Source organism: Bubalus kerabau, chromosome 16 (assembly GCF_029407905.1).
Source record: "Bubalus kerabau isolate K-KA32 ecotype Philippines breed swamp buffalo chromosome 16, PCC_UOA_SB_1v2, whole genome shotgun sequence".
In the NCBI taxonomy this organism is placed as follows: Eukaryota; Metazoa; Chordata; class Mammalia; order Artiodactyla; family Bovidae; genus Bubalus; species Bubalus kerabau.
Genome location: NC_073639.1, coordinates 25,491,470 through 25,519,039, shown reverse-complemented (window position 1 = coordinate 25,519,039; position 27,570 = coordinate 25,491,470). Strand labels below are relative to the sequence as shown.

Genomic DNA, 27,570 nt, shown 5'->3' with positions numbered 1-27,570 from the left:
AAATGACTCATTTCACATGTCTGCAAGATACAGTGTATACGCACACACATACCATATATAAATACACACACACACACACACACACACACAATGGAACATTACTCAGCCTAAAAAATAATGAAATAATGCCATTTGTAGCAACATGAATGGACCTAGAAATTATCATACTAAGTTAAGGGAATCAGAGAAAGGCAAAGCAAGTATCATATGACTCACTTATATGTAAAATCTAAAAAGATGACACAAATGAAGCTATTTGCAAATGAGACTCACAGACTTAGGGAAAAAAAAAAAAAAAAACTTATGGTTACCAAAGGGGAAAAGTGGCTGGGAGGGATAAACTAGGAAGTTGAGATTAACATAAGCACATACTATATATAACCTAGATAATTGAAAATAATATACTGTATAGCACAGGGAACTCCACTCAGTACTCTGTAATAATCTATATGGGAAACAAATCTGAGAAATAGATTATAATTAAACCACTTTGGTATACTCTTGAAACTAACACAACACAGTAAATCAACTAAATTCCAATATAAAATAAAAATGCAGAAAATATGTATGTACATATAAAAACAGAAAAACTACCTAAAATTAAAAAAAATCACAGCTCTAAAAGCACAGTGCAAATCAGAAATAAAATACTTACTAATGTGGCAGAACTGAAAAGCAAACACAAATCAAATCTGTAAGTGTCAGTAAGCCTGCCTATGACACTGTTAGGATGTGAGATGATTTAAAAGAAGCATTACTTTCACAGAACACCAGGAAAATTATGATAATATAAAAATTATGATTATATATGGAAATATAAAGAGTATTTCATGCCAAAAAAACACAATTTCTTACAAGTGGAATTCTGCTGAGCTTTAAAGACACATTAATTTCTGAGAATAAACAAAAAGTGTGAACAGGGGTAAATGGAGGTGAAATCTACCAAAGAGAATTTATAAGATCAGAAAGAGAGCAGTTGAACTATTAGTGATATGGGGTGTGATAGATGGGACCCAATCAAAATTGAAGGATTTCCTCTTGCAAGATGAACTTACTTGAGAAACCATCCTCATCCCTACCCCTTTAAACTGCTCTATGTTGTATTTTAATTGTTTAATAAATACCATTAATCAACATTTTTGAAGAGGAAAATATACCTGTAACCAATTGCCTTCAAATGTTTGAAATATTTTCCCATTACCAGGGCTTCCCTGATAGCTCAGTTGGTAAAGAATCCATGTGCAATGCAGAAGATGCGGGTTAGATTTCCCGGTTGGGCAGATCCGCTGAAGAAGGGATAAGCTACCCACTCCAGTATTCTTGGGTTTCCCTTGTGGCTCAGCTGGTAAAGATTTGCCTGCAATGTGAGAGACCTGGGTTCGATCCCTGGGTTGGGAAGATCCCCTGGAGAACGGAAAGGCTACCCACTCCAGAATTCTGGCCTGGAGAATTCCATGGACTGTTGCCCGCAAAGAGTTGGACACAACGGAGCTACTTTCACTTTAACTTTCTATCAGGTGTTAGAGTTAAAGCAATATTGTAGAAATTACTGTATTTTTTGTTCATTATATGTATGTATCATATATATGACTATAATATATGTGATATCATAGTTATATATTATATTATATAATACCATATATGTATTCTATACATGTATATACCATATATATATGAAAATTCTCCAAGCCAGGCTTCAGCAATACGTGAATTATGAATCTCCAGATGTTCAAGCTGGTTTTAGAAAAGGCAGAAGAACCAGAGATCAAATTGCCAACAACTGCTGGATCATCGAAAAAGCAAGAGACTTCCAGAAAAACATCTACTTCTGTTTTATTGACTATGCCAAAGCCTTTCACTGTGTGGATCACAACAAACTGTGGAAAATTCTGAAAGAGATGGGAATATCAGACCACCTGACCTGCCTCTTAAGAAACCTGTATACAGGTCAGGAAGCAACAGTTAGAACTGGACATGGAACAACAGACTGGTCCCAAATAGGAAAAGGAGTACGTCAAGGCTGTATATTGTCACCCTGCTTATTTAACTTATATGCAGAGTACATCATGAGAAACGCTGGGCTGGATAAAGCATAATCTGGAATCAAGATTGCCAAGAGAAATATAAATAACCTCAGATATGCAGATGACACCACCCTTATGGCAGAAAGTGAAGAAGAAGTAAAGAGCCTCATGATGAAAGTGAAAGAGGAGAGTGAAAAAGTTGGCTTAAAGCTCAACATTCAGAAAACAAAGATCATGGCCTCTGGTCCCATCACTTCATGGCACATAGAAGGGGAAACAGCAGAAACAGTGGCTGATTTTATTTTGGGGGGCTCCAAAATCACTGTAGATGGTGATTGTGGCCATGAAATTAAAAGACGCCTACTCCTTGGAAGGAAAGTTAGGATCAACCTAGACAGCATATTAAAGAGCAGAGACATTACTTTGCCAACAAAAGTCTGTCTAGTCAAGGCTATGGAGAAGGAAATGACAACCCACTCCAGTGTTCTTGCCTGGAGAATCCCAGCGACGGGGGAGCCTGGTAGGCTGCCGTCTATGGGGTTGCACAGAGTCAGACATGACTGAAGCAACTTAGCAGCAGCAGTCAAGGCTATGGTATTTCTAGTAGTTATGTATGGATCTGAGAGTTGGACTATAAAGAAAGCTGAGCGCAGACGAATTAATGCTTTTGAACTGTGGTGTTGGAGAAGACTCTTGAGAGTCCCTTGGAATGCAAGGAGATCCAACCAGTCCATCCTAAAGGAGATCAGTCCCGGGTGTTCACTGGAAGGACTGATGCTAAAGCTGAAACTCCAATACTTTGGCCACCTGATGCAAAGAGCTGACTCAATTGAAAAGACCCTGATGCTGGGAAAGATTGAGGGCAGGAGGAGAAGGGGACAACAGAGGATGAGATGGTTGGATGGCATCACCAACTCGATGGACATGAGTTTGGGTAGGCTCTGGGAGTTGGTGATGGACAGGGAGGCCTGGCATGCTGCAGTTCATGGGGTCACAAAGAGTCAGACACGACTGAGCGACTGAACTGAATTGAACTGACCATATATGTGTGTGTGTGTGTGTGTGTGTGTGTATTATATGAAGACTCATACGTACGGCCAACTACATGCCCTTATTCTTTTGTTGTTGTTTAGTTGCTAAGTCGTGTCTGACTCTTTTATGACACCATGGACTGTAGCCTGCCAGGCTCCTCTGTCCATGAGATTTCCCAAGCCAGAATACTGGAGTGAGCTGCCATTTCCTTTCCCAGGGGATCTTCCTGAGCCAGAGATCAAACCTGTGACTCCTGCTTGCCAGGCATATTCTTTACCACTGAGCCACCTAAGAAGCCACTCTAACTCTTTTACTGGGTAATTCTATCCCCAAATTCATCAATTAAATGACCTGAAAAACAGGAATACACTGTTAATTTTTTCCTCTCCCCATCTATCAATTAAAGAAATGTATTCAATCCCTACATATGCCAAACACAGGGCTAAGTGTGAGAAAAAAGGTGAATATAAGTTTTTATATTCAAAAAGCTTGTAGTTAGAACAAATCAGTCAGGAGGACTGTAATTATCATACCTTATGGCAAACACAGTAACAGCCCATGCCCTAATGATTATTTAGGCACGGGAAGAAAGCTTTCTATTTTTATCTCATTCTTAATGATAATCGCTTTCAAGTGGTTAAGGAAAGCTTTTTGGATTAAAGAATATCTATCTGAATCTAAGGAGTCAAGAAGGATTCATCGAGCAAGGGAGAACAGTGGAAGAATTACAGACTGAGGCAATAGTAAGAAAAGGAATACGGTATATACAAATAACAAGATGTTCTCAGAGAAATAAAGCAGATCAGCGCTTTTGGTGCATGTATTTTCTGGCATGGGTTGGTAGTTACGTGTGTGCTGAAATCAGTGGTGGTGAAAAGAGTTGGAGAGATTTCAAAGACGAAATCAAAGAGAGAAAGAGATGAGCAAATTTGACTCAATAGAATTTTATACGATGAACAGCCTTAATCAAATCTGATTTATAGCTCAGTTGGCAAAGAATCCCCCTGCAATGCAGGAGACCCCAGTTAGATTCCTGAGTTGGGAAGAGCCCTTAGAGAAGGGATAGGCTATCCACTCCAGTATTCTTGGGCTTCATCTTGTGGCTCAGCTGGTAAAGAACCCGCCTGCAATGTGGGAGACCTGGATTCAATCCCTGGGCTGGGAAAATCCCCTGGAGAAGGAAAAGGCTATGCACTCCAGAATTCTGGCCAAGAAAATTCCCTGGACCGTACAGTCCATGGGGTTGCAAAGAGTCGGACACAACTAAGAGACTTTCACCTTTGTTTGTTGAATTATGGACCTCTCCCTCCTCCTGATAAATGAATTATATTTCCCAAAATCACAAAATAAGAGGTCAATTATGTCATACATCACAGAATGACTGAAAAAATGGTACTTGATTTTTTTTTTAATCAACTGCTCTAGTGTAGGTGTGAGAGCTAGATTTAAGGAATATACAATTAAAAGGAATTAGAGGACTCTACTATAAATGCAAATTAGTCTTCATGGGAATTTATTCTAGAACTATCTCCAGTGATACTAAAATGGTAGAGTGGAATAAATAATTTTATGAATAGTGATTGTGAACTGAGGGTGACAGAAGGATCAAGGATAAATTCAAGTTTCTAATTTCAAGACTAGAAATTAAACAGCTCCGAGACTGCATATAGAAAGCATTATAAATACAATATTTAAATATGAACACTAAACAATAGGACATACCAGTAAGTGATGCAGTTATAGAGCTAATCTTGTTTGACAGTTTAAAGTAAACAGTGATCAGAATAAGTATTAAGCATTATGTCAATGTTGTTTGCTTTGAAAAAGCCAGGTGACAAATTTTAAAAAGATTAAGTTTACTGTTGGTACTCTATTATTCTCAGGTAAAGATGGGTAGAAAGGACTAATTTTAAGCAATCATTATCATTACAGACACATTTCCTAGGAAATTTACTCATCTCAAACAAAATGTTCTATAGTGGGCACTGTGTAAAATACAGTGTAAATCCTGTGGTAGTGATAGAGGAGGATATGAGATACCAATTTAAACAAATTCACAGTTTTGAATGAAATGAAACTGAATCAACAAGAATTCCTTGTCCAAAGTCTAAATTACCTACTCAATGTGCTTGCTGAACATCTGGTTTTCTCCTCTTATGGTTTCCCAGTAATTGGCAGTTATGCAGCACTATATGAAGCTGGGCTTTAAGAAATCCTTGAGCATTCTTTGAGTCTAGTTACCTGGAGTTATGCTCCTCAGTTTGCTGGAAGCAAGTGCTCCAGTTCCTTGGGTACCTCGCAGTCATACAGGCTGCGAGGGGCACTGGGACAGCGCCTTCTAGAGGCAGACGGAAACATCGCTCCACCAGGCACTGAGCACACTTCACCAGACTGCCGCCGGGTTTCCCTGTGGATGCCCATCAGCCCCAGTCTAGGTTGATGTGTACAGACTTTGAAGGGCCTTCTCCAGTGCTTCCTCTAACAGAGGGTGTTTGGGCAAAGAAACCAAGCTGACCATTTTCAGGAGTAAACTGGCTTTCTCCTAATTTTCTCTTTCACTCAGAAGTTAAACTTAGTCTTTCCCTACTAAAGAAAGCTACCCTCAGAGGAAACAACTATCACTCAAAGATGAAATGTTAAAATAGCAACCAATTAATGAACCAACAAAACCCACAGAAATATGTGTGTGTGGGGGGGTCAGTTCTAGCTTTCACCAGTCACTTCTATCTTTATGTGGTAAGGAAATACAACTGACACTGTTTACACATGAAAATATATATATATTTCTGTTTCCTCTAACATTTATTAAGCATGAACTTAGTACCAGGAATTGCACTTTAATGGTGTCTCATTTTAGCATAACAACAATCTCGGGGTATAATTCTGCTTACTTTATAACTACAGAAAATTGAAAGTGAAAGTCACTCAGTCATGTCTGACTCTGCGACCTCGTGCACTATACAGTCCATGGAATTCTCCAGGCCAGAATACTGGAGTGGGTAGCCTTTCCCTTCTCCAGGGGATCTTCCCAACCCAAGGATCAAACCCACGTTTCCTGTATTGCAGGCAGATTCTTTACCAGCTGAGCCACAAAGGAAGCCCTAATGAGACGCAAAAGCGTTGAGAGTGAGAGTTCCATTCATTATCCCCTCTTAGTTGCAAGGACTAAATCTGAACTAGGGCTAGGATTCTTGGCAACCCACTCCAGTATTCTTGCCTGGAAAATTCCATGGACTGAGGAGCCTGGTAGACTACAGTCCATGGGGTTGCAAAGAGTCGGACACGACTGAGCAAGTTCACTTCACTTATCCTAAACACATTGCCATTGCCTGGGGACCTATGAGAAATTTTTAAGCAGAAGAGCATTTTACAAGCTAAGAGGTATGTGTAATGCAGACGGCCCCCTGCTTAAACACAACTCATACACATGTACGTATACATTCACATCCATACTCAGTTAAACTTCCCCAAGGACCAAGAGAACACAGGTCATTACTTTAAAGAGAATCCACCTACAGAGATATTTTTAAATTTCTGCTTTAAAGGTACATAAAGCCAGTGACTCACCTTTCCCTTAATATTATACTATTTTAAAAATAGATTCTAAACATTTACTGACACACTCTTGGTTTAACATGCCTCAAAAATACTCTTCAAAGTAACTGAAACTAATTTGTTTATTCTCAAGAATTCCATGATATAGTTTAACCAACAGTGCATGGTTTCCAAAAAGGCTATATATATATGTTGAGATTCTCTAAGAAGGCATGGAAAATGGGAGAGAGTAACTCATAGAAAAAAGGAAGGAAGATCAATAAATATTGCACATAAATATGTATGATATAGTAAAGGCTACCCAATAATGTATCACCCATTAAGTGTTAATTTCAAATGATACTCAAGATCTTTTATATATACTTAACTACCAAGTAATCAATATGCTTCTTAAACTATTCCAATGTATAAAAGTTTCTAATAAATTATCACAATGAAATATCCCAAAATAAAACTCTATAAATCAACCCTGTATAATAGTATTCATTTCAAATACTTAAAATATTGACAAGTTCCTTTCAGTTTTCACTTTCAACATTAGATGCTGTTTCAAAAATAGTCATTTTCACCTTTCATTCTTACATATAAACATATAATTTCATAAAAATAATTACTGTACTTGAAGAGAATAAAAATTGGGGAATTCAAGATTCAAAGCAATACTATTATTACTTGCATCAGCAGAGAAGATATGCTGGCCTGAAATACTAAAGAGGTTTCCTTGACGGTTGGCTCAGTGGTAAAGAATCTGCCTGCCAATGCAGGAGACGTGAGTTTGACCCCTGGGTCAGGAAGTTGCCTTGGAAGAGGAAATGGCAACCCACTCCAGTATTCTTGCTTGGGAAATGCCATAGACAGAGGACTTGGCAGGCTACAGTCCATGAGGTCTCAAAAGAGTCAGAGATAACTTAGTGACTAAGCCAACAACAAAATCCTAAAGAACTAAAATTTTTTCTGTCTCTCCTTCCCTCCTACCCTCCTTCCTTCTGTTCCCGAGAACTGTAATATTATATTTAGAATATTTCAGAGATTAATAACTCTTTTTAATGATATGTTCAACTCAGGTTTACAGATAAGATGTTAAATACAGAAGAAAAGCAACGCATCTTTCTTAATATGGACTTAATGTCTTTGCACAGCTGAAACTTTCTTACAGGAAATACAATATAGCAAGTGACAAACAACTAATTCTCCACTCAAAACCTACAGAAACAGCTTAGCTTCCCAGTAACTTCCAGTCCCTTGCTTTGATTTTTGAACTCACTGTTTCTCCAACCTTTTCTGGACTATATCCAATTTATAGGCTTTGTCTATTAATTTGCAACAAACCCAGTTTGTCTCCAGGATGGGTAAGGGTATGGATTGAACCTTTCTCTACAAATAGCACAGCATGCCTTTCCCAATTTCTAGCCAGTTGCACCTGCCACTCCAGTCTCTTGCTGCTGCTGTTAATGCCTTGTGCAGCTGTGCCATCTAGTTCCAAAATTCCCTTCTTCCTCAGTGTGGCGGCATCCTACAATGAAAAGGAAGCTTTCTTTTGATCAACGGACAATGACTATTTCTGAAGGCACTATCCGAGTTTACTAAATAATTTGTTCCTAACCAGAATAAGCAGAGAAGGTGATGGCACCCCACTCCAGTACTCTTGCCTGGAAAACCCCATGGATGGAGGAGCCTGGTGGGCTGCAGTCCATGGGGTCACGAAGAGTCGGACACAACTGAGCGACTTCACTTTCACTTTTCACTTACATGCATTGGAGAAGGAAATGGCAACCCACTCCAGTGTTCTTGCCTGGAGAATCCCAGGGACAGGGGAGCCTGGTGGGCTGCCGTCTATGGGGTCGCACAGAGTCGGACACGACTGAAGCAACTTAGCAGCAGCAGCAGCAACCAGAATAAGACACTATACTACATGTTGGTAGATATGCTAGTTAAATCAAAACACCTGTTCAGATATATCCCAAATAGTTTGGAATATTGATTAGCAAGGATCCCAGAAAATAAAATTCCATTTGCTTTCTATGAATGTATTTAGAAATTTGGACACTCTACTGGACAGAAATGTAGATTTGAGCTCTACAATGATATTACATTAAAACAGGGAGAATTCATATTTGCTCTGGCAACAAAGACACAGGAATCCTAGATTATTTTAATCCAGTTTCAAGAAGAAGACACTGTGAAATCAGATTCTAGTCCTATATCCTATAAGTGGATATATTTTACATCCACTTTTTATTCAGGGGTGCTTCTGAATGTCTTACTCCAAAGTATGGGAAGTTAAACAGGGTTTGTTTTAAAAGACTGTGCAAATTGCATCCTAATTTCTAGAGACCAGGGAAGGTCTCAGAAGCTGTAGCTATTCTGCCTTTTATCAGATTCTTTGCAATCTGCTGGTTTTCTTCTATGGTAAAATTACTGACTTAAAATTATGGTTAGCATTTCATCTCCACCCCCCCCCCCCGCCCCACCCCTGGCCAGGATAGCAGCTCCATAATTCTCTGGTGTTTCAACTTCCTTACTTTTTGTCTTTTAGTTGAATTTTCAGTTGATTTTCTATTTTGCTTACTCTATCCTCTTTGCTCTATATTCTGTAGTTTCCTTCAGTTACATCTTCTAGTCTGTCAGTTCTTAAATCATTTGTAGTACCTAAGAACTCTTTTGCTTAGTGAGTTGTTTCCTTTCTATGAAAGTGAAAGTTGCTCAATCGTGTCCAACTCTTTGAGACTCCATGGACTAAACAGTCCATGGAATTCTCCAGGCCAGAATACTGGAGTGGGTAGCCTTTCCCTTCTCCAGGGGATCTTCCCAACCCAGGATAGAACCCAGGTCTCTCACATCATGGCAGGCAGATTCCACAAGGGAAGGCCTTTCTTTTATAGCACCCATTTATATTTTCATATAGATGCAAAAAACTTGTAAAACACTTTAAGCATATTAATAGGAGTACTTTAAAATTTTCCTTTTCCCCCTGAATTATTTCAGTGTTTTGAGAGGATGCATGTTCTGCTTTAATTTTTTTTGTTGTTGTTTTTCTTTCTTATTTCCCTCAGCAGAAAGTAAGAGCGCCTGGCGACAGTCCCACTTCTTACTCTCCACAACATTCACAGCTTGCCACCAATGTCTGCCTTGGGACCATTAGGGCCGGTTGCATCATGGCTTTTATTTCTGTTTATCTGATAGTAAAAGCCGCTCAGAATTCTCTTAGCACCTATTATACCCTGGTTCTGATCCACTTACAACTCTAGGGATCACTCTGGTGATCACTCCTCTGATTACATTTCTTATCAATCTTTCATTTCCTTAAAACAAACCCAAAATTCTTTTAGACTGAATTTAGGAACTCATTGCCTATCATCAGCAAATCTCTTATAACACCAGGCACTTTTGAGAACATGCCCTTTGCCTCTTGCTCAAGCTGAAGTCTAAGTTTCCTTACAACAGTCCTTCTTATGCTGACTTCTCATATGCAAATCACACTGAGGTGTGTTCTCTTCTTATTTCAACTGCTAAACCATTTAAATCATTCACCCCTTTTTCTGTGAGAATAGCCAACTTTGATTCTATTACCATAAAACTCTACCAACCCATTCCTTTGCAGCCGGTCACTGAAACTTGGGCCTTTTATTACCGGGCTCATTGTCACTCTCTCCACCACTAACCCTATCACTATTCCTGGTTATTTCAATATACTAGTACTAGACTCTAGTACATTATTTTCCCAATAACCTGACTTATTAGCTTCTTGGCCTCCTCTCTTTCATTTCTTGACCTCCATTCCATTTATTCCCCTGATCAGATCACATTGTAGATCTTGTCTTTACTAGTAACTACAATTCCTGAAAAATCTTAGTTTCAATTTCTACTCTTTATTCCACCAACTCTCATTTTTCCAGCTCTTGCTCTAGAAATTTAACTCCATCAGTTCCTCCACATCAGTGTAACCTACAGAATTTAGTTTCTTTCAATTTTCCAATGTATTCTGTCCTATCAGGTTGTCACTTCTAGTTTAATTCCATAGTCAGTGATAAGCATCACTTTCTCATACTTTTCACCAATGTCCCCCCTTCCATAATTTGGCTTGCTTGTCTAAATCATAACCTTAATTAATTTTTTAACTCCTCTCCTATTTTCTATAGAGTTAAATGTGACTGAAAACTATAACCAGCTGATTAACTCACATACAATTAGTATTTACTGACTTTAATGATGTCTACTGTGCCAAAATTATAACAGCTTATTTACTTATGCTCCTAGCTGAACACTCTTTCCACTCTCTTCAAATCTCCAATATCTTCTACCTAATTCTTACCCTGAGTTGATAATTTTACTTCCTATTTCAAAAAAATATTAGCAATCTCAAATCAATCTATCACAACCACATTATGTTACCTGTATGGCATCCATGCCTAAATACTCCACTTTTTATCTTTCACCACAAAAGAAGTGTCTCTGTTCTTGACTTTGGTTAAGCATCCACTTGTGCACTGCATGACATATTCTTATACTCATATTACTTGGGCAGCTTTTCTTTTTGCATCAGATAGTTTTCCTTTTCTGCTGTATTATTTCCATGAGTTTGCAAATACACTGTTATTTTTCCTGTTAAACAAAAAATGAAACAAAAGAAACCCTTTTCTTGCCCTCAATTGTCTAGCTAGCTTCACATTTCTTTATTAACTCTGTAAGTGAGCAGTCTGCTTTTAGTAACTCCAATTCTCCTCTCTCTCTCTTTTTCTTTTTTTGCTAACACCAGTTCTCTACTTAAACATTTCATGAAAACTGATTCCTATCAAGTTATTGCATGACTCTTCCAGTTGAACTGCTCTATACAAAGCTTTCCTTGACATGCATCCCTATGAATGTGACTTTAGGGTTCCCAGCATCAGTCTCTATCCCAACTTCTTGAACCTGGACTGTTTCTGTAACAAGAACCTAAGGCCTTTACTATTGGCTTTGGGAATATGAGGTAGAGGAAGGCTGTAAAGACCATAAATAGACTACTGGTGGAAACTGAAGAACTGTGAAGAAACATATGTACAGAATATAAACTACATATTTATCAATATGCAATATTTGTTTTCGCTGATCTTGCTGCTTTTTTGAACTTCAGTTCATCTTAGACTGTGGGCCTATAGAAGCTGGATTATAACTGTATCTGTTCTAGTCCTTTCCTCCAGTGTTGAACCACCTTAAGTGGAGCACTCAGGATCTTGCCTCTGGGCAGTTACTCATCTCTGCCCATTTGTGCTTCCTTTTTAGATAGACCAAGTGGGATGATTCTACCTACGGTCACATCTGTTCAACTCCTCTGAAAGAGAAGTTGAGCTTCAGAAAACTACATACAACTCATCTTTGCTCAGCATTTTCTTTGGAAGAAAAGATATAATAGTATAAAGGGTTGTACAATAAGATGAAAGAAGGGAACTTGGCAAGTGAGGATATTGGTAATGGGCACAGGACAGCCGAAGCACTGGAGAAAGAATCAAAGCAAACAAGTGAAGTTACAGAGCAAATAATCATGTCACATCAAAACTACCAATAGTTTTATATCTTAAAATGACATGAAATTTAATATACTGGAATCCTTAACATCAATGACTAACCTTGAAAAATGGCTATAGATTTTTGAGTAGATATACAGAGGACAAGCAGAATTAGATACTTTAAGCTCCATGGGGATGGACACTGTGTTTTTTTTATATCTTTGTCTTCCCAGCAGCCAATCGAACTATTTGCATAATAGTGACTCAATAAATATGTTGACTATGGATGGATGAATATATGTTAAAAGCTCTCAATCTTTACATAAAAATTAGGCTGGGAAGAAGAAACTTTCATATATGTTTGAGAAGTAAGTAATATAACTTGACTGGAGTCTAGGTGGTAATAAAAGGATCAAGCTTGAAAGGGAATAAGACACTTGTTATTGTATTAATATCATCCCAATGCATAATGTAATCAACAGAAGATAAGTACTACCTAAGAGACTTAAGGGATGATAATTTTTTAGGAAATGAGAGTCTCAGCTTTGTAATAGAGAGTGCATATTTAGGGAATTGATACACTTTTAAGTGTGTCTCAGATCACACCACTACACACAAGCATTTTGATACTATGAATAAGGTTATATTTTCCTTGTATAAATAATAAAAGCTTACTTTATTTGAGGAACAATTTTTTTTACTTTCTTTGAGCAACAGTTTCTAATTCAGTCAAAAATAACCAAACAAAATAATGACGTGTCTGAAAAGGAAAAGAATCAATGGAAAATATATAATTAACAGAATATCCATATAATGTACTGATGAGACACAGACTTTTCAATAATTCAAAAGACTACATTCATAAACATGAATTGTTTCTTAAAAGCCAAATGGAATTTTAAATATAAATACTAAAAATTAAAACCTCAATAGATGGGGGTGGTGGTTAATGTCTGGTTATATACCGATAAGTTGAAAGAGTAAACTGGAAAAAAAAAGAAGAAAATATGCAAAATGAAAATCAGAGATGTAAAATTAGAAATGAGGAGAAAACAGACACAAATGTGAGATAATAAATGCATTTAATTTGATTCCCAGGAATAAAAAAAATGCATCATATAGGAATTATATATAAAGTGATATTTGCTAGGTCTTTTCTTAAGTAGCATAATAATTTCTAAGCAAGTTCAAACAAACAAAACAGCAACAAAAAAAACTATGCCTAGATATACCAGAATAAAACTACTGAAAACAAAAATAAAGAGTAGATAATAAAAGCAGCAAGAAAAATAAAGTCATATTATCTTCAAAGAAGCAATACTAAGACTGAGAGCTGATTCATAGCAAAATTGAAAAAAATCAAAAGATGATAGAAAAAGATCCCTCTAAATGTTAGAAGAAGAAAAAACGCTGCCGATCTAGAATTTAATAACCAGAGAAAATAATTTTCCAAAGTAGAAGTAAAATGAAATCATTTTCAGAGAACAAAAACTAAGAAAAGTATGCCACCAGCGTGTGCCACATGTTCAGTTGTTCCCACTCTTTGTGACCCCATGGACTGCAGCCTGCCAGGCTCCTCTCTTCATGGGACTTTTCAGGCAAGAATACTGGAGTGGGTTGCCAATTTCCCCCTCCAAGGGATCTTCCCAAACACAAGATGCAGGGATCAAACCTGTATCTCCAACATCTCCGGCAATGCGGGAGGATTCTCTACCCACTGGGCCAATTAAAGACAGGCAAAGTGGTTTAAATATCCATGCTTTTTTCCTGGGAAGAGGTAAAGTACTACCTTACATTAAGGTTGACAGATCCAGTATGACTTTGTAAATTCCAGGATAACTGCTAACTGAATAACAGAAAAGTGAATATATAATAAGCTAGTTAATAGGGGAAGATAAGCAAAAATGTAATGTTTCAAAAAAGAATGCATTAAAAGGAAAAGCAGAATAGTAGAACAAAAAAGCAAATAACATAATAGACTTAAACCCAAATAATTATATAATAACTTCACAATATGAACGAGCTAATGCTTCATTTAGAAGATTATCAGTCTTAAAAACACTGAATGAATGTATTTTGTTTATTTATTTTTTTTTTAAATTTTATTTTATTTTTTTAACTTTACAATATTGTATTGGTTTTGCCATATCTCAAAATGAATCCGCCACAGGTATACATGTGTTCCCCATCCTGAACCCTCCATCCTCCTCCCTCCCCATACCATCCCTCAAATATAAGGATACAGGAAGGTTGAAAGCAAAAGAAGGGAAAAGATATGACAGAAACTTTTTCCAAAAGAAAGCTGCTAGTGCTGTTTTAATAACATATAATACAAAACAGGTTCTAAAGCAAAAATAAGATTCTCTATAGTGATCAATGTTGAAATTACTGGAAACATATAATTTTAAATTTCTATGCACTTGATTGGAGAAGGCAAGAGCACCCTACTCCAGTACTTTAGCCTGGAAAATCCTATGGACAGAGAAGCCTGGTAGGTTGCAGTCCATGGGGTCGCTAAGAGTCGGATACAACTGAGCGACTTGACTTTCACTTTTCTCTTTCATGCATTGGAGAAGGAAATGGCAACCCACTCCAGTGTTTTTGCCTGGAGAATCCCAGAGACGGGGGAGCCTTGTGGGCTGCCATCTATGGGGTCACACAGAGTCAGACACGACTGAAGTGACTTAGCAGCATGCACTGGATAATATAACCTAGAATAGTATGCATACAGTAGCATCAAAATACCTAAAGCAAAGATTGCAACTAAAAGAGAATTAAGAAAAATCATCTTTATGGGAGGAGTTTTTTAAACTTATTATTTCCCAGTAACTGATTGGACATTCTGACAAAAAGAAAGGCAAGAAGATTTGCTCAATACAATAAACAAAACTGACTTTTAGTCATGTCATACATCCACTTGGCATTTGTGGACACCTCAATAGAAGACCACAGAATGCACACTCTTCAAATATTCACAGGATATTTCCAAAATTTAAGTGTATGCTAGGACATAAAAGAGTAAATTTTAAAAATGATAAAGGGTCAAAGTTACACAGAGTAAATTCTCATAATGTAAATACAAAATAATAAAAAAAGAAACAAATTTCCATGCATTTAGAAATTCAGCAACATATGTTTCAAAAACAAGTAGATCAAAAGTGTTGGGGGAGTTTGTAATTTCCTTGCAACAAAAATTTGAAGTGACAGACAGACCAGCCTTACAACCCTCAGACAGACCAGTGTTACAGCTCCATGTTACAGCTCAGTTTTATTTAGAAAGTAAAGGAAAATACATCCTCGAGGCCTGACGGCCTGCAGACCCAAAAGATGCAAAAAGAGAGGCCCCCAGCCCAATTCTGGCTCCTCCCCCTGGGCCTGCCCTATGTAAACTGGGCTATCCAGGAGTGCTGTTTGTTCTATCTGAGGTCCTCACTCTGGTCCTTGGACCTTCCTGTGTTCTATTTTTGCAGGCTTTTCCCTTCCTTGTCTTTTAGCCACCACCATTCTGGACCATTTTCCTATTCTAACTACCTAACAAAAGAAAACACTATGATTAAAAATAGGAAATATTTTTAACTGAATGATAATGAAAGTATGTTATATCAAAATTTGTGTGATACAGATGAACCATGCTTACATGGAAATTTTTTTATAGATTTGAATGTAATTATTAAACAAGAAAGGCTGAAAATCAAGGATCTAAACTTCCACCTCATGAAGTTTGAAAAAGAACAGTAAGTTACACCCTAAGAAGTGAGTCAGCAAGCAAGCAAGGGACCTGTTGTTCTCACCCTTTCCCCACCTCTGCTGCAGCTGGGGCCCCCAAAAAGCCTTGCCTTAATTTCTTGTCTGGCCTCTGATCAATTTCTATTGATTAAGAAGGCCAAGAACCCTGGTCAGTAACATATTCTGTGGCACCCAATGTGGGGCTTATCCCCTTCTGGGGAGAGAGTTTGGCACCTCTTGGACCACTGAATGCAGCTTCCTGTGGGTAGCAAGCAGGGACCTGAATCTCTTGTTAGCATCACCACGTTTGGTAAGTATGTCTTCCTGGCCCCTGGGGGCTTCAGTACTCTCATTCAGGCAATGCTTTTCCCCTCCAATCTGTTCTTTATCTCTTACCATATTCCCTTTCCCCGTTGTCCCTTTCCCTTTCCTGAAATTTCTCTACTTCTCTCTCTGTCCTCTCCTACTTCTGTCCTATCCTTCTGAGATTGTGGATATTGGGCAGCTACAGTATCACTCCCCTCAGCTTATGAGACCTGATTCTTTCAGCCTGCAAATGGCTCACCTTGATGGGTCACAAGCAGAAGTGAGAGAGGCTCACTTCACACTATGCAGACCTTGATCCAGTGGGCTCTCCTGACTGGAAACATATGAGAGAGATAGAAATTTAAACCTCATATCATGTAGTGGTTGGAAGTCCAATTGTTCCAATATTCTCACTTTTATTTTCCTGCCACCAAGAAAAGCTGCATTAGGAACAGGCTAAAGTAGCAGATTTCTATATACTGGTGTATGAGTTGGTGAGAGTCCCACAGAAGACATACAGCTGGCTGGTTTCTGGGCTTGATTACCCTGGTGGGCAGTGGGCAGAGTGCTCTCTCCTTCTCTGGGCCCTTTCTAGAAGCATGTAGGTTGGTGCCAGAATAGACAGCTATGGGGATTAGGCTGAAATGATAATTTCACTCCTTCTCTTTTTCAATGTTTTCTGTCTCTTCTCCTTTTATCTCTCTCGGTCCTCATGACTGCACTCTTGTCACCTGTGACCTAAAAACATTTTGCTGTGTTTTTAAGTTTTATAATTGGTATATTTGTTTGTGTTGCAGTTTTCTGTCTGTCCAACTTCTCCTGCAACCCTCTGCTGACATTCTGGGTGTGGTGGAACACTTTAGCCTTGAAATACAAACACAGTCCAGACTGCCTGAGACTCCAGCCTTGGGTTTCTTGGTATTTTAAAGAAGGAAAAGAAATGACAGGCCCTTGCATTTTTCCCTCCTCAGACTCCATAATGTAACTATTCTGCCTGGACTCTCAGGAACTAAATGATTCATCTGCAGTCCCCTCAGACTAAAGGAAAAAAAGAGGGGCATTTTAAATTCAGACAGAAACCTATGAGATCTCTGGTTCTACAGAAATTAACTTGTCTAGCTTAAACTTATGGGTTTAATTAATATAGATCTGTCTTTAGAGTCATCAATGTTAAGTATACTTTCATTATACCTAGAGTTACTGGTAATCTGTAAGTGCATATTTTTTTTTCAGTTATAATGTCTGTCAACAGGGAAAATAACCGGATATTAAATTTTTAAGTAAATGTAACTGGGGTAAGAACTTTTTGGTAAACTGTAAGAATAATTTTATGTTTTAGAAACATCTGTCTAAAACAATCTCTCCAATGGGGGCAAAGTCAAGATGGCAGAATAAGAGGCTGTGCAGTACCTGTCTCCTCATAACCAGGGCATTTACCAGGTACAGGTAGGGGACCTCAGACACCTAAGGGGATGGGAGGTGCCTCCACATCACCAGGTAGGATATGGTCATGGGAGAGAAGTGGAGCTGGGATGGGACCAGTGGCCCTGATGGGCAGTGGGGGAGGGGAGGGGTTTCCACACTTAGGGAGGTCCACTCATCGCAAGGGACTCAGCTAGGATGGGGGGAGACCTATAGAAGAATGGAAGATCAGAAGGAAACAGGGCCACCATCTCCTTCCTCATCACTTAAGCCCTGGGGAGATCCTTCTGAGGTGCTGGGCCTGAACCTCTGCCATTTAACAGCCCTGAGAGTGGGAGAAAGGTAAAAGCAAGACGGGACTGGTGCCCCCAAGAGGCAGTTAGAGGAAGGGAGGGCTTCCCAAGCTCAGAGTGACTCACTCACAGTAAGCACACCACTGGGGATGGAAAACACTTTCAAGGGGTTGGAGGATCAGAGGGGAGTGTGGCCAGCATTCTCCTTGTCAGCTCAGGCCTGGCGAGGCTGCTGGGGTCCCAGGCCTAAGCCTCAGCCCTCTGAGGACCCCTCTGGGCACACTGAGTCTAAGACCTGCCCCCACACACTCTCCTAAGGAGGACCTTTTCTGGTCCTCTGGCCCTGCACCTAGGGTCCCAGTCCCATCTAAGCCCCTGCCCCCTACAGCCAAGGCCTTTTCTGGCCCTTTTTTTTTTTTTTTTTTTTTTGCTGTTATGGTTGTTTTCTCTTGTTGTTTCACTTATATTTTTATTTTTTCTAATATATTTTTAAGTTTTCTAATTTTATTTTACTTCCTATTCTTTTGCTATTGCTCTGCCATGTTTTTTTCCTTGCAGACCACATAGCTTGTAGAATCTTGATTCCCAGGCCAGTGGTCAGGGCTGAGCTCCTGTGACGGGAGTGCCACGCTCAGCCCCCTGGACTCACAGAGAACCTCACACATCAGGGAATGCTAATCAGAGTGGAGTCTCCTGGAAGGCCCCATCTCAGCACCAAGATCCGGCCCTACCCAACCCCCTGCAAATGGTGCTGAATGCCTCAGGCCATACAAGCAGTAAGACAGGAACACAGCCCCACCTCCTCCCCCATCAAACAAAATGAAATGACAAAAAAGATTTTACAAAGGATCAAGGTAAAAACCTACAAGACCAAATAAATGAAAAGGAAATAGGCAACCCACATGAAAAAGAATTCAGAGAAATGATGGTAAAGATTATTAAAAATCCTGGAAAAAGTGGAGGCTCAGACGGAGAAAATACAAGAAATGTTTATCAAGGACCTAGAAGAACTAGCAAGGGCTTCCCAGGTGGTGCTAATGATAAAGAATCTGCCTGCCCATGCAGCAGACACAAGAGACTGGGAGGTTTGATTCCCTGGGTCAGGAAGACCCCAGGAGAAGATCTTCCTGGGTTGGGAAGATCCTCTGCCCAAAGAATACTGGCAACCCACACCAGTACTCTTGTTTGGAAAAATCCCACGGACAGAGAAGCCTGGTGGGCTACAGTCCATAGGGTTGCATACAGTCGGACACAACTAAGCACAAAATTTGGAAGAACTCGAGAACAACAATGATGAAAAACACAATAACTGAAATGAAAAATACACTGGAAGTAATCAATAGCAAAATAACTGAAGCAGGAGAATGAGTATGTGAGCTGCAAAATGGAATGGTGGAAATGACTGCTGTGGAGCAGAAAAATCAAAAAAGAATGAAAAAAATTGAGGACAGTCTCAGAGACATCTAGGACAACATTAAACACACCAACATTTGAATTTCAGGGGCCCCAGGGAAAAAAAAAAGAAATGTTTAGAGAAAATACATGAAGAGATCAGAGTAAAAATCTTCCCTAAAATGGGAAAGGAAGAAAAAAAACAACAACAACAACATGCAAGTTCAGGAACTGCAGAGAGTCCCACACAGGACAAACCATAGGAGAAAAACGCCAAGACACAAACGAATCAAACAAAAATTAAATTCAAAGAAATAATATTAAAAGCAACAAATAACATACCAGAGAATCCTCATACGGTTATCAGCTGATTTTTCAGCAGAAACTCTGCCAGCCAGAAGGGAGTGGCAGAATATATTTAAAGTGATGAAATGGAAAAATCTACAACCAAGATGACTCTACCCAGCAAGGCTTTCATTCAGAATGGACAGAAAATAAAAACCGTTACAAACAAGCAAAAAGCTAAGAGAATTCAGCACCACCAAACCAGTTTAAAAAAAAAAAATGCTAAAAGAGCTTCTCTAGACAGGAAAAACAAAAGAAGACCCACAAAAACAAATCCAAAGCAATTTAGAAAATGGTAATAGGAATGTAAACATCTATAATTTCATTGAATTTAAATGGAATAAGTGCTCCAACCAAAAAGACACAGACTGGCTGAATGGAAACAAGAGACCCATTTCAGAGCTATGGACACATACAGACTGAAAGCAAGGGCACATAAAAAGATATTCCATGTCAATGGAAAGCAAAAGAAAGCTGGAATAGCAATGCTCATATCAGACAAAATAGACTTTAAAATAAAGACTATGACAAGAGATAAAGGTCATAATACATAATACATAATAATGATCAAGAGGTCAATCCAGGAAGAAAATACATCAGTAATAAATACTTCTGTAGTCAATGCAGGACCACCTCCATACCTAAGTCAAATAACAACAGCCAACAAGGGGAACCCGACAGTAACACCATAATAGTGGGGGACTTTAACACCCCACTTATACCAATGGACAGATCAGCCAGGCAGAAATTAAATAAGTAAGAGCTTTAAATGGCACAACAGATTACATATATTTAATTGATATTTATAGAACATCCCACTCAAAAACAGAATATACTTTTTTCTCAAGTGCACAGAGAACATCCTTCAGAATCACATCTTGAGTAACAAATCAAGCCTTGGTAAGTTTAAGAAAACTGAAATTGTATCAAACATCTTTTCTGACTATAACACTATGAGATTAGAAATCAATTACAGGAAAAAAAAAAAAAACTATAAAGAACACAAATACATGGAGGCTAAACAGTGCATTCTGAATAACCAAGAGATCACTGAAGAAATAAAAAGGAAGTAAAAAAAATACATCAGAGCAAATAAAAATGAAAAAACAATGACCCAAAACATAAAGGATACAACAAAAAGCAGTTCTCAGAGGGAAGTTTATAGCAATTCAACCTCAGCTCATGAAACAAGAAAAACTTCAAATAAGCAAGCTAACCTTACACCTAAAGCAACTAGAGAAAGAAAAAGAACAACAACAATAAAGTTAGAAGGAAAGAAATCATAAAGATCAGAGCAGAAATAAATGAAACAGAAATGAAAAAAAATAATAAAAAAGATCAATAAAAAAGTTGGTTCTTTGAGAAGATAAACAAAATTGATAACCCTTTAGCCAGACTCATAAAGAAAAAAAAAAGAGGGGAAGAGAACTCAGATCAATAAAATTAGAAATGAAAAAGGAGAAATTACAACTGACACCACAGAAAGATAAAGGATCATAAAAGATTACTAGAAGCAACTATATACCAATAAAATGGACAATCTGGAAGAAATGGACAAATTCTTAGAAAGGTACAATTTTCGAAGACTAAATCAGAAAGAAACAGAAAATATAAACAGACTAATCACAGTTATGAAATTCAAATTAAAAATCTTCCCACAGAAACATGACTGAATTGACTGAGCATGCACACATGCATTCTGGTTTGTTTTATCTTGAAATAAAAATAAAAAATTGGGGCTACCCTGGAGGCTAAGTGGTAAAGAATCCACCTGCCAATGCAGGAGACACAGGTTCGATTCCTGATCCAGGAAGGTCTCACCTGCAGTTAATTGCAGGTGGAGCAACTAATTCCAGGCATAACTACTGAGCCTGTACTCTAGAGCCCAGGAGCACTACTGAAACCTGCATGCCTAAAGCCTGTGCTCCCCAACAAAAGAAGGCACCACAGTGAGAAGCCTGTGCATCACGACTAAATAGCCCCTACCAGCCACAACTACAGAAAAGCCCAATGAAGCAATGAAGACCCAGCTCAGCCAAAAGTAAATAAATAAAATTAAAAAAAAAAATCTTCCCACAAACAAAAGTCCAGGACTAGATGGGTTCACAGGTGAATTCTATCAAACATTTAGAGAAAAGCTAACACCCATCCTCTCAAAACTCTTTCAAAAACATTTCAGAGGGAGGGACTCACAAACTTGCTCTATGAGGCCACCATTGCCCAGAGATATCACAAATAAAATTACTGACTGATATCACCAATGAACATAGATGCAAAAATCCTCAACAAAATGCTAGCAAACAGAATCCAACAACACACTAAAAGGATTGTACACCATGACTAAGTGGGATTTATACCAGGGATGCAAGGATTCTTCAATATACAGAAATCAATCAATGTGATACACCATATTATCAAATTAAACAAAAAGTATGATCATCTCAATAGATGCAGAAAACGTTATGAAAAAACTCAATACCAATTTATGATAAAAACTCTCCAGAAAGTGAGCATAAAGAGAACCTACCTCAACATAATAAAAGCCATATATGACAAACCTACAGCTAACATCATTCTCAACAGTGAAAAACTGAAAGCATTTCCTCTAAGGTCAGGAACAATACAAGGATGCCCACTCTCTCCACTATAAAAGTTCTATCCACAGCAATCAAAGAAAAAAAGAAAGAAAATGAATTCAAATTGGAAAAGAAGTAAAACTATCACTGTTTGCAGATGGCAAGATACTATACACAGAAAACTCTCAAGATGCTCCCAGAAAACTACTATAGCTAATCAATGAATTTAATAAATTTTCAGGACACAAAATTAGTGTACAGAAGTGTCCTGTATTCTTATACACTAACAACAAAAGATAAGATAGAGAAATTAAGTTAAAAATCCTGTTTATCATCTCAAGAAAAAGAATAAAATACCTAGGAGTAAAGCTAACTAAGGATGCAAAAGACCTGTACTCAGAAAACTATAAAACACTGATAAAAGAAATCAAAGATGATGCAAACGGATGGAGAAGTATACCATGTTCTTAGATGGGAAGAATCAATATTGTGAAAATGATTTTACTGCAAAGCAATTTACAGATTCAGTGTGTTAGATCAGTTCAGCGGAAATCAAGGTCCTTCGAGCGATAGGGCAAGGACCCTTACCTTATCTGGAGGCAGTCAGCGATCTGTTTCATGGCACCAAACATCAGGTTGATTTGTCTTCCTCAGTTCTTGTCACGACAGTTGCAATGACGGACTAAAAGGTTTAAAACAACAGACAAGCTACAACTCAGTTCAGCTCAGGCAAACAGACCTTTATTGTTAGACAATCCCAAGACATGGGAGCAGGCTGACCCCAAGAGTCATCGAAAAGATTTCTCTTGGCTTCCCCCTTTTCATACTTCCCATCTCCTCCTTTTGGCTGTGCCCTGTACAAAAACAGGGCTTGTATGCACCACCAATCAAGAGAAGGAATGCAAACAGGCATATGCTTAAGACCGACTGACAATTTCAAGTTTCATAACAAAAGGCCCTGTAGTGTATGTCTTCCCGTAATTTAGTCTGTTATTCAGTTCAGTTCAGTTCAGTCGCTCAGTCGTGTCCAACTCTTTGCAATCCCATGAATCGCAGCACGCCAGGACTCCCTGTCCATCACCAACTCCCTGAGTTCACTCAGACTCACGTCCATCGAGTCAGTGATGCCATCCAGCCATCTCATCCTCTGTCGTCCCCTTCTCCTCCTGCCCCCAGTCGCTCCCAGCATCAGAGTCTTTTCCAATGAGTCAACTCTTTGCATGAGGTGGACAAAGTAATGGAGTTTCAGCCTTAGCATCATTCCTTCCAAAGAAATCCCAGGGCTGATCTCCTTCAGAATGGACTGGTTGGATCTCCTTGCAGTCCAAGGGACTCTCAAGAGTCTTCTCCAACACCACAGTTCCAAAGCATCAATTCTTCAGCACTCAGCCTTCTTCACAGTCCAACTCTCACATCCATACATGACCACAGGAAAAACCAGATGAACCTTTGTTGGCAAAGTAATGTCTCTGCTTTTGAATATGCTATCTAGGTTGGTCATAACTTTCCTTCCAAGGAGTGAGCGTCTTTTAATTTCATGGCTGCAGTCACCATCCGAAGTGATTTTGGAGCCCCCAAAAATAAAGTCTGACACTGTTTCCACTGTTTCCCCATCTATTTCCCATGAAGTGATGGGACCGGATGCCATACATGTATAATGTTTATGAATGCTTAATGGGCTCTTAGCTCCTAAGGTTACCTGAGGAAGCCCCCATGGTTAGTTTGTATCTACTGTGTGCCTAGGGTGCATGTGTGGGATTTGGAAAAGTCCCTGATAGCTCAGTTGGTAAAGAATCCATCTGCAGTGCAGGAGATCCCGGTTTGATTCCTGGGTCAGGAAGATCTGCTGGAGAAAGGATAGGCTATTCACTTCAGTATTCTCAGGCTTCCCTTCTGGCTCAGCTGGTAAAGAATCTGACTGCAATGTGGGAGACCTGGGTTTGATCCCTGGGTTGGGAAGATCCCCTTTAGAAGGGAAAGGCTACCCACTCCAGTATTCTGGCCTGGAGAATTCCATGGACTGTAGAGTCCATGGGGATGCAGAGAGTCGGACATGACTAAGTGACTTTCACTGTGGGTTTAAAGATTAGCTTGCATCCTTTTTGGCTAGGCCATCCCTCATTGCTCATGCCTAACTTCCTACCTAACAAATGTAAACCACTAACAAATTACCAATGGCATTTTTCACAGAATTAGAACAAAAAACTTTACAATTCATATGGGAACATAAAAGACCCCAAATAACCAGAGCAATTTTGAGAAAGGAAAACAGAGCTAGAGGAATCAGGCTCTTCAACTTCAGACTATACTACAAAGCTACAATAATCAAGACAGTATCATACTGGCACAAAAACAGAAATATTAGATCAGTAGTACAGGATAAAAAGTCCAGAGATAAATCCTTGCACCTATCGTCACCTAATCTATGACAAAGGAGGCAAGACTATACAATGGACAAAAGACAGTGTTTTCAGTAAGTGGTGCTTTAAAAACTGGACAACTACATGCACAAGAATGAAATCAGAACCCCACCTAACAAGAGTAAACTCAAAATGGATTAAAGACTTAAACACTGGAAAAACACTCTTTGACATAAATCACTGCAAGATCTTTCTTGACCCACCTCCTAGAATAATCAAAATAAAAACAAACAAATGGGACCTGATTAAACTTAAAGATTTTGTTATCAAAGGAAACCTTAAAGAGGATGAAAAGACAACTCTCAGAATCGTTGAAAATATTTGCAAATGAAGCAACTGACAAAGGATTAATCTCCAAAATACACAAACAGCTCATGCAGCTAAATATAAAAACAAACAACCCAATTAAAAAAAAAAGGCAAACAGACATTCATCCAAAGACATACAGATGGACAAGAGGTACATGAAAAGATGCTCAACATCACTAATTATTAGAAAAATGCAAATCAAAACTATTAATACAATGATGTATCACTTCATACTGGTCAGAATGGCCATCATCAAAAAGTCTACAAACAGTAAATGCTGGAGAAGATGTGGAGAAAAGGGAACCTTCTTGCACTATTGGTGGGAATGTAAATTGATATAGCCACTATGGAGAACAGTATGGAGGTTCCTTAAAAAAAAACTAAAAATAGCACTATCATATGACCCACTACTGGGCATAAGCCCTGAGAAAACCATAATTCAAAAAGATACATGTACCCCAGTGTTCACTGAAGCACTATTTACAACAGCCAGGACATAGAAACAAGTTAAGTGTCCATCAACAGATGAATGGATAAAGATGTTGTGTGTAGGTATATATGTATACATATACATATACACACACATATACATACACAAGGGGATATTATGCTGCGCTCTGCTTAGTCGCTCATGCGTCCAGCTCTTTGTGACCCCACAGACTGTAGCCCACCAGGCTCTTCTGTCCATGGGGATTCTCCATACCAGAATTCTGGAGTAGGTTGCCATGCTGGCCTTCAGGCCCAGGGATCAAACCAAGGTCTCCCACAGTACAGGCAGATTCTTCACCGTCTGAGGCACCAGGAAAGTCCAAGAATACTGGAGTGGGTAGCTGATCCCTTCTCCAAGGAATCTTCCAGAACCAGAAATTGAAGCAGGGTCTCCTACATTGCAAGCAGATTCTTCACCAGCTGAGCTAATTACTTAGCTATAAAAAAGGAACTAAATTAGGTCATCTGAAGAAAGACTGTCATACAAAGTGAAGTCAATCAGAAAAACAGATACTGTATATTAATTCATGTATGTGGAATCTAGAAAAACGATACAGATGAACTAAGTTCCAGAGTAGGAACAGAGATACAAACATAGAGAAGGGATGTGTGGTCATGGAGAGGGGAGTTGCCGGGGTGAAGAGAGCAAGATGATTGGGAGATTAGGTTTCATATGAATACATTATCTTGAGTGAAACAGATAACTAGTGGGAACCTGCTGTACAGCACAGGAAGCTCAGTTTGGTGCTGTGATGGCCTTGATGGGTGGGGTGAGGAGAGGGTGGGCGGAAGGCTCAAGGGGAAGGGGATATATGTATACATATAGTTAACTCACTTCTTTGTATAGCAGAAACTAATGCTTTTGTAAAGCAATTATACTCGAGTAAAAAAACAATAAAAGTCTCCAAATTTTTGTAAATTTGAAACTAAATTAAGTTAAATGATAGAAATTAATTGAATATTCAGGCTATTTACAAATAAGATAAAATACTAGAACATTATTGTTAAACATATCTAAATTTACCTTTGTCTTCTTGTGAGAGAAAAACTAAAGACATTTTGTGCCACGTTGACATGTTCTCTACCAACTTAAGGAATGCTAATGTATTGGACAGTTCATGGATACTTAGGAAGTGTGTTTTCAGAAAAGAACATATGAGGAATGGAAATGCATTTTGTTGAAAGGAAAAATGATGATTTTGTCCTGCTGCTGCTGCTGCTGTTGCTAAGTCGCTTCAGTAGTGTCCGACTCTGTGCAACCCCATAGACAGCAGCCCGCCAGGCTCCTCCGTCCCTGGGACTCTCCAGGCAAGAACATTGGAGTGGGTTGCCATTTCCTTCTCCAATGCGTGAAAGTGAAGGCACTCAGTCATGTCCGACTCTTTGTGACCCCATGGACTACAGCCTACCAGGCTCCTCCATCCATGGGATTTTCCAGGCAAGAGTGCTGGAGTGGGGTGCCATTGCCTTCTCCAGATTTTGTCCTAGAGGAGGGTATTTCTGAATGTGGAAAGAATAAGGGCCAAAGTAAGTTGCAGAAAGTCTGTAGAAGAGGGACATTTTGAGAAAAGAATTTTGTATGTGGTCAAGATTTTCTAAAGTAGGATTAAATTTAATTAAGTAAATGGATTTTATTAACAGTAGGCTGATGCAAAACTCTCAGCAGAGAACCAAGTTATCCTGGAATGCTGCTTTTGATAACACATTGTTTAAGCTCCTGCGCCTTTAGTAAGTAACCTATATTTACTCTTGATTTTTTCCCCACCTTAGCTCAAGGAATGGGGCTTCCCAGGTGATGGAGTGGTAAAGAATCCATCTGCCAGTACAGGGGATGAGAGTTTTATCCCTGGGTCAGGAAGATCCCCTGCAGAAGGAAATGGTAACCCACTCCAGTATCCAGACTTTCAATATCTTTTTAACTTTGAATGCAGGGGCCCTGACACCCTGGAGGCTACCCAATATACCTGGACAGTGCTTCCCCAGGGCTTTAGGGACAGCCCTTGTATTTTTGGAAATGTGTTAGGTAAGCAAGGGGACTGAAGGAATTGTTCCTTGAGAAGGGAACTCTGCTACAATATGTTGATAATTTATTGATAAGTAGTGAGACCAATGCAAGAGACCTGGGTTCAATTCCTGGGTTGGGAAGATCCCCTGGAGGAGGGAATGGCAACCCACTACAGGATTCTTGCTTGGGAA

At 38.9% G+C, this 27,570-nt stretch overlaps 1 long non-coding RNA gene across 4 annotated transcripts in view; it reads right to left on the bottom strand.

Annotated features, from left to right (window-relative positions):
* The window catches only part of LOC129629733 (uncharacterized), a 93,149-nt gene that overhangs the window by 52,585 nt on the left and 12,994 nt on the right, over window positions 1–27,570 (bottom strand). For all 4 annotated transcript variants that reach the window (XR_008703328.1, XR_008703326.1, XR_008703329.1 and 1 more), the window contains exon 2: window positions 22,746–22,839. This is a non-coding gene — a long non-coding RNA (uncharacterized LOC129629733). The remainder of the gene's footprint in view (window positions 1–22,745; window positions 22,840–27,570) is intronic.